The sequence below is a fragment of the Camarhynchus parvulus genome, chromosome 3 (genome assembly GCF_901933205.1).
Source record: "Camarhynchus parvulus chromosome 3, STF_HiC, whole genome shotgun sequence".
Lineage (NCBI taxonomy): Eukaryota > Metazoa > Chordata > Aves > Passeriformes > Thraupidae > Camarhynchus > Camarhynchus parvulus.
In genome coordinates, this window is record NC_044573.1 from 81,088,153 (window position 1) to 81,102,758 (window position 14,606).

Here is a 14,606-nt window from a genome sequence, read left to right on the forward strand (position 1 = left end):
GGGAGGAACAGCACAAACTCTTCCCAGGAGGGATGTCTCAAAGGAAAGGCTTGGCTGTGGTGTATGGGGACCTCTGGCCATGGTTGTACTACAGTCCCAGGACTGTTCTTTGGTCATAAGAGCATCTGCATATAGCAGCTTTTGTCCATGGCGATTAAAAAAAATAAAAAAAGGAAGAAGTCTCTCATGCTCTGAAACAGAGAGGCTGCCTCAAAAATATCTGTCTGGCTGATGATGCCTTGAATCATGCCTATGCCCAGACTATGCCAAGGATTGGTCTAAAAGCAAGGAAAGTTACTGCAACACTTCTTCTCAGATATCCCTTGGAATTATATAATGAAAGAGGTTTCTTTCCCCTGTATTGGGTTTGTGTCGCTTGTTGGTAGCATGGGGAGCCACAGAGGTGACTTCTGTGAGAAGTTGCTGGAAGTTTCCACAACATCTGGCAGAGCCAGTCCCTGATGGCTCCAAAGAGAGATATGCTGATGGACAAGGCTGGGCCAATGAGAAATGTTGGTAATGCCTCTGTGATAACATAGTTAAGGAGAAATCAAGACAAAGGTTGTTGTGCAACTGTAATTCCAGCCAGGGAAGAGCTGAGTGAGAGCATGTGAGAGGAACAGCCCTGCAGACCCTAAGGTCAGTGCAGAAGGAGGGGCAGGAGGTGCTCCAGGCACCAGATATTCCCCTGCAGCCCATGGAGGGGACCCACACTGGAGCAGGTGGATGCCTGGATGAGGCTGTGATCCTGTGGGAGACCCATGGAGAGAGGGCAGGAAAGTTGATGGAGAAGTGTCTCATGTGGGAGGGACCCCATGGTGCAGCAGGGGAAGGACTCCTCTCCCTGAGCAGTGGGAGAAGCCACCCGTGATGAACTGACCATAATCCCCATTCCCATCTCCCTGCACTGCTGAGGGGGGGAAGTAAAGCTGGAAGGATGGGGGAAAGGTGCTTTTAAGGGTTTATTTTACTCGTCATCATCCTGTTTTGATTTTGTTAGTAATAAATTCATTTTATGTCTCTGAGTTGATCCTGTTTTGCCTGTGATGGTATTTGGTGAGTGATCTCTCTCCCGGGCCCTATCTCAACCCATGAACTCTTCATTAAATTTTCTCTCCTCTCTCCAGCTGCAGAGGGGAGTGAGTGGCTTTCATGGGTGCCTGGCAGTGGGCCAGTGCCAACCCAGAACATCACCTAATTTTGGGAGAGAATAAGCTAAATCCTTGGGGCCAAACTGCGAGTGATAAAAGCTCAAGGAAACAATGCCACTTTCATACATCCAATGTTTCTTTACTTGGAATGACAGTTTGGGGAATATCTTTTGAGAAATATTCTCCAAAACCATCCCAGGCACAATGAGTTGCTCTGAAAATAACAGCCATCTTACTAATGACAAATGAGCACTGGCTCTTGGTATTTATATGCTTCTTTGAAAAATCAGAAGATGTTTTAAACACTACCACAAAGTCCATTGCTATGATGTTTGTTGGAACAGATCCTGGTATTATCTGTAGTTTTAATTTCCTTATCCAACAGAATTTTTAAAATTCTCAGAAATAATTTGCTGTATTTGGTTCAGTGTGGGTTTTGGGTTTTTAAATTTTTTGTTTTACTTTTGATTAAAAATTTTTGGTTTAATTTTGTGTAGTCTGGATTTGGCTGAAGTCTTTTTTGAGAGTTTAAAAGACCTCAGAGACACATCTAAGAGCTTAAACATAAGTATAAAATACTGGGGAAAAAATAGGGGGATCTGTATATGTGATTTTGTTCTCTTCTGTACTATAGTGTATATAGAAAGGTACATGCTTTTATTGTCATACTATTAGCATTAAAATTTAATAACATATATTGCATCTCTGGACTATTATATATAAATGAAGAAGACAAAACTCTTTTTCAGGTAAAATACATAACTTCAAAATATGCATATTTCTCCCACATATTCTTCATTTTTTTCTGCTATCTCTTTTATCATAAACACAAAAAGTATTTACAGATCCTGAAGGAAGACATAAAATTTAAGACTGCAGGTACCCCTCCTAGGTTTCTTGAATTCTCTAAAAAACAGTGATTTCAATTTTCTAAATATAATCACAGTTATTATATTCAATACATGATATTGATTTATTTTTTGAGGGGATAACTTGGAGAAGAGAGCTGAAGTTTCATATACTTTATAAAAGCAGCATTTTATAATGTTGATATTTGTCTTCTTCTGTGAACAATGGTTTCCATTAGTGTCTTCTACAATTACACCTGTTTGATTATTAATGCATTCATAAAGAAATATTTTTTGCCCTGTTTTTATTTCATTGTTCATTCTAGCTGGGAAGGTGATTTCTTTCTAAAAAGACAAAGAGCCTAGTTGCCTGAATCTAATTGTATTCCCTGCTTATTTTAAGCAGAGATTTCAGTTGATCCAAAGTAAAAAATGTTGGTTTATGCTGTATGCCAAGTGAACAGAAGCTGTGCTTTCCCATTTTTCCCTGCCTTTATTACCTAATTGTTATTCCTTATTACAAAGTGTCTGCCCTTATGTTATTTATTTATTTTGCAGCAGGTTCCTTTTCCTTCACACTTGTTCTAACTGGTAGTAAACCCTTAATGCCACAGTGACCAATGGTAAATCACCGTGTCTGACCCTGGGAGACAAAAGAAGCAGGAGGGATCTGTGAAAAATGCCTGTGAGAAGCAAAGCACAGCGTGGATGGAGATGATTCACGTCTCTGCAGTGAATCTTCAGTAAAAGGTAGCAGAGCAGAACCAAAGACCATTTTCACTCATTTTGAATTCATTTCACCTGATCTCTAAAGTATTTCCCTGCTACCCACCAGAGCTTTGAACCAGGCTGCATGTTTGAGTACTGCTTTTTTTTTTTTTTTTTTTTCAATTTCTAAAAAAGTGAGTGCAAAATAGGCAGCTAACAGAAGGAGAAGCTACAAGCAAGGAATGCAGAAAAGAAACCTATTTGGACATCTGTCTGTCCATACCTTGAAACATTCACAGATTTTTGTGCAATCTGATTTAGAATAAGAAGTTTCCCAACAACATGTAATGATCTTAAGTTCCCAAGTTACTTAAATGCTTTTGGAAAAGTTGCTGGAAATTGATGCATCCATACTTAAAAAAGAAATCCTTTCTATTTAACAAAGCCTGCTGGTAAATTTTTGTTTATTTTTATTGCTATTTTAGCTGTTTCCTTGACAAAATAACTTTTTTTTTTCTCTTTTGCAAGTATTGTAATGCCTGTTTGATTTAGTAACTTGGGACTATCTTACTCCTGTGCAAGTCGATGAAGTGTTCTGGTTACTTTTAATTAAGCAGAATCAAACCTGTTGCTCTTCATCCTGAAAAGCTTTAGCAAGATGTTTATGAGTCACAGACTCAAAGTAAGTAAAAACCATCGTATAAGCTGATTTTCTTGGGGTTTAAACCAGTGATAGGGCTAGCCCTTGTAGTATGACTGAAAAGACACTGTGTTTTCCTGCCTTCCTGGCTTTTTAGGCATTCCAGCTCATTTCTGCAGGACAAGAGACTTGGGATGCAAGTCTGTGTGCTTTCTGATTAACTTCAGCTGAAGTTGGAAAAAATCAACACAAGATTTTGCCACTATTGAGGTATTGAACCTAGATTCCTCATATGTAGAAATTTCAATTTAATTTCACTGAGGAGTTTACCAAGATTACCTTGCTAAATTCTTTGGGGAAGTGCCTGCGTTTTTCCCAGCTGCTGAAGCTCAGTACTTGTTTCCTGTTCTGTCCACAGCTAGACTTTCAATAGTCATTCCCCAGGTTCCCTCTTTTCTTGTAAGAACTGTTGGCTGCTTCTCACTTTTGTGACTGAATTTTGGATCCTTCTTAAAAAAAAGAAAAAAAAATTTCTTAAAGTTTTGGCCATGTGGAAGTAATGCCATTGTTACTTGCGTGGTACTACACTGTGTAACCTTTGTTTTAAGATTTATTCTAGATACACTGCTGAAAGTTTAAAAGGGATCTGCTAAGGCCTGTGGATCTGAATCTTTGCTAAAGAAGCAGTAATTTACTACCCAGAAAGTGATAGACTGTGAGGGTTGGAAATCATAACACCATAGGGAAGTAAAGTATGGCCCGTTTCTTCTTGCACATTCAGAACAGAATCTTTTTATGCTAAGTGGTCTGCTTTGCAAACATACACAGGACCCCCTGTGCTTACATCTTAAACGAATAAGCCTACCAATATGTCTTATGCTCACTGATGCTATGTGCTGCAAGGGATAACATTTTCACTATAAAGGTGCTTTTGATTTGCCTGGGTTATAAAAATATAGCATCAGCCCTTTTATTTTTCTGCCATCAGTGATGTTCCAGGCCCTCATACCTAGAGGTGGGTCTCGCTGCATGTCAGGGTAGTAGCAGAGAATACAGAGTGCTCACCCTGCCCTGTCTCAGAACTGGAGCTACAGCCCGAGGTGGCAGACAAAGGGAAGAGAGAGAGAAAACACGTGCATGTGTTTGTGCACGCGTAGGCAGTGCTAACAGAAGGGAATTAGCTGGCTCAGAGCTTTGATTATTGCCTACAGAGAGTTTCAGCTTTGGTCTCTTGTGTGAATCAGTCAGATCCACGGTATCCAAAAGTGGTTATCAGCTGATGATTGTTTGATTGCCTGTGAAGTAATTAGTTTGAACTGGGCTCCACCGGTGAGACTCCCCTGGGGTCTGTGCACCTTTTCCAGATGCTCTGGGGCCAGATGAGGAGGTGATGCCTCCAGGCAGCCCCAGCTCCCTTTAACCCTCTCTTTGCTGAGGTAAGGGCTGCCTCTGCCACAGCACTGCAGATGGCTTGCTGTTGTAATTGCATCCAAACCCATCTCAGTATAACTGAGCCAAATAACCCTGAGAGCTGAAAAAATCAGTATTGGCTAAGCTGGCTGGTTCTGCCAGGGATGGTGGGGAGATGGCCACACAAACCCTTCTGCCAGCAGGCTGGAGGAGCTGGTGGGCTGTTAGCAGTGGGACTGGCAGATGGGGCTAGGGCCAGTAACCTGTGCAGCTGACACAGCTTTGTCTGCAATGGGATTGAAGGGGAGCTAGAAATACTAATCTGTTTTCTTCACTCTTGTGAAGAAACCCATTTCCAGGGACTAAATGAAGGTAGGAAATCACCCTCTTGGCCTTACTTGCCATCCTTTAGTTTTCCTGTTACAGACACCAGTCAGTCAAGTCCAAACCTTGGTGCCGTTATAAGAACAGCCAAATAACCATTGCTTTCTTTTAAATAAGAAGTTAGTTCTTAAATGATGAGAAAGTTTGTAATTCTTTGATCTAAAACAATGTAAAGGTGCTCAGTGCAGCAAATATAAGCACTTGTCCTAACTAGCCTGATAAAGAACCACTCCTGTGGCCATTTCTTACACTTGGTCAAAGTGAGATTGGCAGACACCTGGATTATTCCAGTCCTGCAGCCAGGCTGCCTGACCTGTGTGTAAAAGGACTTCCAGCAATTTTGACAGGCATTGAATTCACTGTTAAATTTAAAAGAGTGAGAAGTAGAGATTTTCTTTTGGTACTAACATTTCTTGGGCTGTAATTTTGCCTTACTGATGCGGTATAAATCATTTCCTGTGCTATTGGGATGGGAATTTCTGTGGGAGGGAGCAGCAGCAGCTATCCTAGAGACAGATTAGAGGTGTGGCCCTGAAGTTTGCATTTCTAGAGCCACTTCTCTGCCTGATCTGGAAGTTACAACCCTGTAATGGAAGTTGTCACCTTTTGGCCTCTGCACGAAATAACCCTCAAATAATGACAAAAAATGTGAAGTCTTTCAAGTTAAAAGTTTTGCACCCATCAAGTTATGAATACATAGAAGAGAAGGTCTGTTATTCAGTCATATTAAAAAGCAGCTGAAAGCTTCTAAACTGGAGCATGGTTGCCATTATGTAAGAATACATTTTTAAAGAACATATTCTTATTTTCATTAAATCCTCAACATAATCTTCATTTCTACCTGTCTCATTATTTGACATGCAACATATATTAAGTCCTCTAAAACCAACTCACTGTCACAGTTTGTGTGTGTTTTACACATATCTCCCCCAGTTGTATTACCTGTCAACAAGCTGGTCACCTCTTACGATCTCTTTAGTCATCTGCTTCCCATTATTTCAAGTTTCTTTTTCTGACAGTAGCTTGAAATGCTTTCTCCTGAGGGTCTCTGTGGCCCAGCTGGGAGGTGCAGCATGAGGGGAGCTTCTGGGGGTTGCAGCATGTCAGGGTTTCTGTGGTTGAAATGGCTCCTGAGATATTAAAAAAGTCTCTTTTTCCCAGCCCCGCGACCAAAGAAGAAGTTGAGATTCATCGGTTCTGCTTTTCAAGGTTGTTCATTTTCTCTGACCTGCTGAGATCTGTCTAGCAGGTCGGTTGCAGCACACCAACCGCCCTTGGGATGATGTTAGCTTTTTATACTAAGAACTATGTGTACTTTATTTACAATAATTTTCCAATATCTATAATCTATGATAGACAGAGTCTCTATTCTAAACCAATCCAGAAGTGTCACCATCACAGCAGAAGATGGAGGACAAGAAGAAGAAGAACAAAGACAGGACACACCCAGATACCTCCATCTTGCCTTTTGAATCCCCATTCTAAAACCCCAAAATTCTACTTGTTCACCCTGTGATAAATTAACTATCATTCTACTCAAACTCTTGTGGCTTGGAAATCTTCACACAAAGTTGGTAGTTTTTTCCATGGGCTAAAATGGAAGGCACAGGTGTTTTTGACTCTGTGCCAATGTCTCTGACCCCCTTGCCAGGGTCTCGAGTCCTCCAGGGCAGTCAGAGGAATGCCCTCGGTTCCAACAGCGCCGTGGTGTTGCCTGCACTTCTGGAAGAAGCACCAAGCCAGAGCAGTACTGGTTGAGCTAATGGGTACTCTGCACAGTGATGCACCTTGGCTGGTCAGACATCCCACACAGATGAAAAGTGAGCCAGGGCATTTCCTCTTGACATTTTACCAAGTTTGTGGTAAACTCTTGACAGTTTTACCAACTTCCCTGGGCAGTTGGAGCTATTCACACACAACATGAAATGATAGGTTTGCTGACTGTTTTAATTGAAACTCTTGTCCTCTCAAAGCATTACTTGGTAGCAGCCACACAACTCCACCCCATCTGGTCCAGTAGTTTACATTTGAGATACAGACATGTCCAGATCCAGCCATTCTGGCTGCAGCAAGGTTGAACCAAGCAGTTCCCATCTATAATCCTATCCTATGCTGCTCATTTCTTCTCCTGGCACCAAAGGGTAGCTCTTACAGTTCTCAGGACTTTACTGCTGGAGGGGTTTGAGAGATTATTCTACCTATAAAACCCTTAAGACAGGCAATGTGGACAGAAGTTGGGAAAGGAGGGAAATCTGAATTGCAGCTGGACTGATGACTCTGTTACAATTGCCCAAAATCTGGAGATGTTGCTGTGCTGGTGTACTTTCTAAAGAAATGTCGTAGGATAATACCATCTGTCTGGGATCTGTAAAGTTCTTTATTGATTTACTGAAGTCAGTATTATTAAGGTTTCATTTTCAAGCATTTACTTAAAGTTGTATCTACCTGTGAGTGTTCACAATGCTGTATGCTTATTTATTTTTTTTTCTGTTTACTACATCTAGATAAAAGCATGGACCAACACCTACCAGAGCTGTTATATTATGTGGCGTTATTTTAGCACAAATGCTTACTGTTCAGCATCTGTATAAGATCAGCCATGACAGCTGATGGTTTAAAATTTATGATGTTTCATGTTGACAATATGATTTCAGCTCCAAAACATACAACCTCTACTTCAGTTTTCTTGTCTTTGCACATATAATTTTAAGCAAGAGGGAACAACTCTGGACTGTACTGAAAATTGTATATCTTATTGCATCATATAATGTGGATTATATACAACAGAGATGGCTGAAAAGTGCCGTTTCCCTGCAGACTCTGCCCTGACATATTTGCTGTCTGCTGAATCCTGCAGAGAATCGAGGATGTGCATTACAATGCCTCATCTCCTGCAGGATGCTGTGAACTTTCAAGTTGTTTTCACTGTGTAATTCCTACAGTTTTAAAGGCAGGTAAGAGCAGTAGATGACTAAGGGATAGATGCAAAAAATGCAATTTTTGAGCAGTGTTTTCACATGTAGGGTCATTCACATTGTAAATCAGATCATTGTCTAGTTTGCTAATACATGGCATATTGTGCTGCAATGTAAAGCTAGAGCAGAGCACTTACCCCATGTGGAGTACTATTACATAATTGAATGCATATCACGTGCCACAAAAGCAGACATAATATATGTAAGGACAAAAGTGGAATAGGATGATGTGATGAAGAAAGGCACGATGCTTTTTGCTTTGACACCAGATGATGAAGTGACTGCAATCCATATATTTCAACCCTTGTAATTCACATACTTCATGCCAGGAATGATATTTATTAATTTATCTTCAGCATTAAAGTATTAATATTATAGCTTGTGAATAATATAGTCATATACAGAATTGTATATTTTAAATCAGTGGTGAATTTACCCCAATACTGCTGAAAAGAAACTATAGCTTCAGGGTTTAAAACCAAAATTAGTAATGAAGTGAAGAAATTGTTAGTGTGTTGGTGTCAGATTTGGCAGGGCAAAGCCGAGCAGTTTTGTAAATTTAATCCCTCCTCCACAAAGATTACCTAAGCTAACTGGTAGTAATTTGATATTTACTATTTAATGAGCTTGGATTCAAGCAAATAAATTTTTATCTTTGTGTTTATCCTTGTGAAAGTATAAACTGATGTATTATGCAAATAGCATCATCTCTGGTAAACCCACCAGCTTCCTTCATTCACACTGACTTGTGTGTGTGCTCCCATGTTGACACCTTCATTTTGAATATCCTTCTAATCCCTTATTTATTGATTTATAGCTGTCTCATCAAGAAAACACTTCCTTTCAGCTTACTTAACTTCTGTTGACTACAAGATGTTGGTAAAAAGCAGCCTCTTCCCAAGCAGCTTTGGACTTGCTGCACTTGGGTTCACAGCTGGCTCAAGGATTTGCTCTTGAGTGCTCTCGGTACTGTGACAGAAAATCAGGTTTAAAATAACCTCGGCCAAACCATCCCTGTGGAGTGAGCAAGCCAAGCAAATTTCCATATGATGTAAAGAAACAAGTACAGTAAAGGGGCAAAAGTGATTCTGATGGCTAGAGCACGCACACAGAAAATGTGTATGCTCTGTGGGTAGAAGTAGGAGCATTTCAGAGCCCTTGGAATCTGAGGGCTGGGATTGCTGTAAGCCATTGGCTTGTGTCAGTATTCAACCCCAGGCCCACACAGCCGCTCAGTCACTTGTCCAGTGGGATGAAGGGAGAGAATCATAAAGGTAAAAGTGAGAAAACTCATGGGTTGAGCTAAAGACAGCTAAATAGGTAAAGCAAGCAAGACAAGGGAATTAATTCACCATTTCTTATAGGCAAGTGTTCAACCACCCCAGGAAAGCAGATTTCCATCATGCATAATGGAAACTTGAGCAGCCAAATGCCATCAATCCAAATATCCCCCTCACCTTCCTCCTACTTCTCCCACCTTTGTATGCTGAGCATGAAATTGTATGGTGTGGGATATTCCTTGGGTCAGCTGGGGTCAGCTGTCCTGACTGGGTTCCCTCCCACTCCTTGTGCACCTCCAGCTTCCTCGCTGGTGTGGTGGGGTGAGGAGTAGAAAGGTCTTGACTCTCTGTGAGCGCTGCTCAGCAATATCTAAAAATTCTCTATTATCAACACTGTTCTGGTCACAAATACAAAACACAGCCTCTTAATAGCTACTATGAAGAAAATTAACTCTCTCTCAACCAAAACCAGTTTGACTTACCAGCTCCCATCTCTGGCTGTGTTTTTGTATTGCTTCTTGAAATCCAGTCAAGCCCTTCTCATTTATGTACCTCATTGTAAACTCCCTAGCACAGTTTTAGGAAGTGGGACAAATAGTGCAGCAGTATTAAGACAGAATAAATAGTAGTGTTTGCACCATTTTTTCTTTAGAAGCATGCACTGATTTGCCTCTATGATTATTTTCTTGTTTGAAGAAGATAATATAACAAAAATAAATTGGGCTTCTGTGTCGCGGACATCTTTTTGTGAAAATCCTTTTCTTGGGATTTTTTCTTCCTGAGAAGCTGAGAGGCTTCAGGAACCACATGTAAACAATGGTTATCTGCTGCTGTGGAATGCAACAGGTGCATCTGTGATTGGCCCATCTTGGATGTTTATAATTAATGGCCAATCACAGCCCAGTTAGCTTGGACTCTCTCTCTGAGACACAAACCTTTATTATTCTTTCTATTCTATTCTTAGCTTAGCTAGCCTTCTGAGATGAAACTTTTCCTTCTATTCTTTTTAGTATTGCTTTAATGTAATGTATATAATAAAATAATAAATCAAGCCTTCTGAACATGGAGTCAACATTCTCGTCTCTTCCCCTACCTGAAAACCCCTGTGAACACCGTCACACTTCTGACTGAAATATTCCTTACACCAGAAGCTTCTGGAAAGCAAATGCAAGTATCCATTAACCATATACACAACAGAAAGGGCTGGGTCTAAATTATTTATGTGATGTGCTCAGTGGGAGGCAGATAAGCATGCACAGGCAGCAGTTGCTGCTGTGGGATGGCGCTGAGCTTGTCACTGGCCCTGGTGTGAAGAAATGCTGCATGGAGGGGTTTGAGACAAACCCGTGCATGACAGTTGAGGACAGTGTATTTGTTGTGAATGTTTTTAATTTCTCTGATCATAGATTGTTATGTAGAGTGCAGGGAACAGAGAGCAGCTCTCACCTCTCCTTCCAATGAATAGCAAGTCACCTTATTTTGTGATGTACAAGGCAGAGTAATTGCATCTCAAATGCGTGGTGCACTTTTGTTTAGAAGGTTAGCACAAAATTGATTTATGAAACAATTTTCCCTGTTTCATGTCAGAGAGCCCATTTTCTGCTGAATAATTAGATGAGGGTTTCTCCTGTATGGTCACATACAGTTTTGTGAAGCAAGGGATTGTTGCTGCTTTTCATGAAATAAATCTCAGAGGAAATTTTGTCTAGTTGTTCATGAGAATTTTTTTCCAGTGACATTATTTCATAGATTGATTCTAGTTGATTTTGGAAGAGTAATTTTTTGAATTGTGTTTACCTGTGTTCACCATGACATGCAGTAAACAACTATCTTGTTCTACTCTAGGGGTAACTGTCCCTTTTCATCTCAAAATCATAATCTTAGATCAACATATATGAGAATACCTGCACAGCATAATTGCACTTGACATGGAAATAATTGTCTTGCTGGTCCTCAGACTATCCCCTGGGCTTGCAGTTCAGTAGTGAGAACTTCAGGACAAAAATATTCTCCTGACCTGGTGCCTTTATTTTATCACAGTCACCTACAAGAGGCAGGCACAGTTTATGCATATTGATTGAAGATTTTTTCATCCTTTAACATAGATTTTAAGGTAATTTTTCAAACTTTGATAGCTAAAGTTATATACATGAATTATTACTTTTTTTCTGGGTATCCATTTTAATAATGTACATACTGAGTTGAATTCAGATGCCCAGTATATTTAATCTCCTAAATTTGAAATAGTGCTCTACTTTTTATTAGAGATTGAATTGAACTATTTTTTTTTTTAGGAAATTATAGGGTTTTCAATGAGTTTCCTTACAATACAATTCAAATCTCATCAAGTTTAAACAAGTAAAGTTGAACATTAAATGAGCTATTTACTTTTTATAGCCTTATATTTAATCTGGGAATACAGAAAACAAAAACTCACAGAATATTTGTTATGTTATTGGCATATTAACACCAAATTTAAAAAAATAGTATTTTTATGAATTTATTAGACTAAGTGATATTAAACATACCATAAAAGAAAGAAATCATAATTCATTGAATAAGCTGATGGTGCGACTTCAATTTTAAGAAACTATGGTGATTCTACAGATCTAAGATCATTGTTTCAAATAAGTTTCCTTTCCATTTATAGATAATTTCACTTTACTTCCTCCTTTCCTTAGTGTAGACTGAAAATGCACTTTTTTTTCCAGGGAAAACAATACTCCATTCTGGATCTAATTTCTGAATCTGGCTTTCATGTCAGTGGAAGTAATCTTGGCAGTACTTTAACACAAATGAAATCTATTTTATCTGTGATGATTTGTTTACTGTTTGTTGGGACATACCTTTAACACTTTAAGAATTTTTTTTTTTGCAAGCTAAATGTTAGGATTCTTTAGAAGAGTGGAAGAGGAGAAGGGAATTTTGTTTCAGAATATTTTGAGTAGTAGCACCATGGACTCTTTTCAGCTAGTTTTATAGTTATTCAATTTCTCTAATAAAACCACTATACATATTGGATTTAATGCCTGGAATTATATTTCTCAGTTGGTGTCGTGTTAGGCAGAGTCTTGTATGGGAATTATGAAAAAATGTAGATTTTCTAAACACATGGAGATGAAGGAACTACATAAAGTCTGACAAGTATATGAAATATTAACAGAAATTCTGCTATGGATAGGAGGGCTTCTGGAAAGCCAGAACACATGAAGAGTAATGCAGGGTCAGATCTGTAAAAGGATGGGATGTTTAAAACTCTTCAGACAGATGATTTCTGGCAAGGTAGTCCAGAATTTAAACTTCTGTGACCTTCTACCAAACCTTAGATAGCAAAGGCAGATTAGAAATAGTACTAACTGCAGTCATAAAATTCATTCACCCAGACTGTAATCTTCCTTAAAATAGAAGTTACAGCCTTCTTGGGAGGATCATTCCTAAAGATTAACAGAGCATTCACTACTTGTGGGGAAAAAAATGGGCCTAAAATTGGAAGGCATCATTTTATAAAGCGGATATGGCAGGAGAGAGAGAGAGCAAGTTGTGGTGAAGGGATGCAAGGCCACCCTGGCATCTCAGAGGAAGTCATTAGGAGAACTTGGTGCGGGGGGAAAAATCTCTCTCTTAGCATGAACATTACTGAGAAACTGGCTGGTCCCCACGCTGGCTGCCTGTGCTGAGTGCAGGCAAGACAGACTCAGAACTCTGATTATATTGATCTAAGTAATAAAAAATTAAAAAAGAATAAAAAAAGATTTTTTTTTGGTAGGAGCAGAAATGAGTTAGGAAACTGATTGTAGCACAGACTGGTAACTTACTGATCACTGTTCAGGGCAGCTGGAAATAGAATAAAGGACATGAGGATGGGAAAGTCTGCAGCTACTCCACAAACAAATGGATAACCTCTGGCTAACATATGGGAAAACTGAGATTCAGATACATAACCCCTTGATCATGCTGCATGGCAGAAATTTAAAAGAGAAGCAGAGATGGGAAACTTATCTCTTTGTGAAACTTGTAATTATACAAATTCTGGTACAATCTTTCATTGGAAGTTTCCCCTTCTTGTCCTCACTGGTTTGCCAGCTGTTGTAGTCTGCAGTTTTTTACATGTGTTGATGTAGACAACCATGTTGATAAGTAGATGGTTGAGATCAGTATATTTGTGGTGCCATTAAGAGACCTACATTATAGTACACAGAGAATTATTTATTCATACATTGAATAGCTCCCAATGGACATTTTACAATGTACATGGAAAATAGGCTCTGTGAGATCAAAATATAAATATAATGATTGAAATGGGAAGGTTTGGAGAGGGAAGAAAGTGTAACTTTCTCATATATTTGTTCATTAAAATGTCTATATCCCTAAGAAATTAAAACAACTGGCTGCCATGCTGCCCTCAGTCTTGGTGCTATTAATTGACTGACAGGCATTGCAGCATACTGAATTTAGTACAGGATTGAAGAAGATTGCTTGTAGGTTGCTCCAGAGGATGTTCTAGATGCTATTGTGTTCTGAAATACTCTGCTGGAAGATGAGGAGTAGAATATGTACTCAACTCCATTACACCTCACCAGCATGTGCTACAACCTGCATGCATTTCTGATGTGCTTTAGAAATTTACATTAAAAATGGCCCTAATTTGCTGACCTACTCACAGCAGAATTGTTCTCAAACAAAGAGGCAACTCCTGCAAGGCAGGATATGCTTTTCATCATGTTAATGTTCTTACACAAGTGGCTTAGCTGTGAAAACTCCCCTCAGGAAAGTACCAGGACATAAGCCTGAAGGTCCATCCCTTCTGATGGGCCATAACTGATAAACTATGACAGGTAAGAGGCAACTGTCATGTCTTAAAAATGTCAAAGACTCCCAGAGTAGTGGGAGACCATAATCCACAGTATTATATCATACATGTAAAACTTCCCACCCCAGTGAGCCTGAGCATATTAACCCACCAGACTTTGTGTTTCATGGGTTTCCCCCACCCCGAGATCAGGACTGTCCCCATCATTTTGACCAATAACATCAAAATTGCAACAATCAAGCCTTATTTGTGGATCCAAGGGTGGAGACTATACACATTTCTGCTCATATCTTTTTTTCTCTTTCCTTTTCATTATACATTCTCTTAAGCATTAATTTTATGCTTTTATATTGTTGCATTTCTAACCAAAATGGCTACATTTCAAAATTTGCTGAGTACC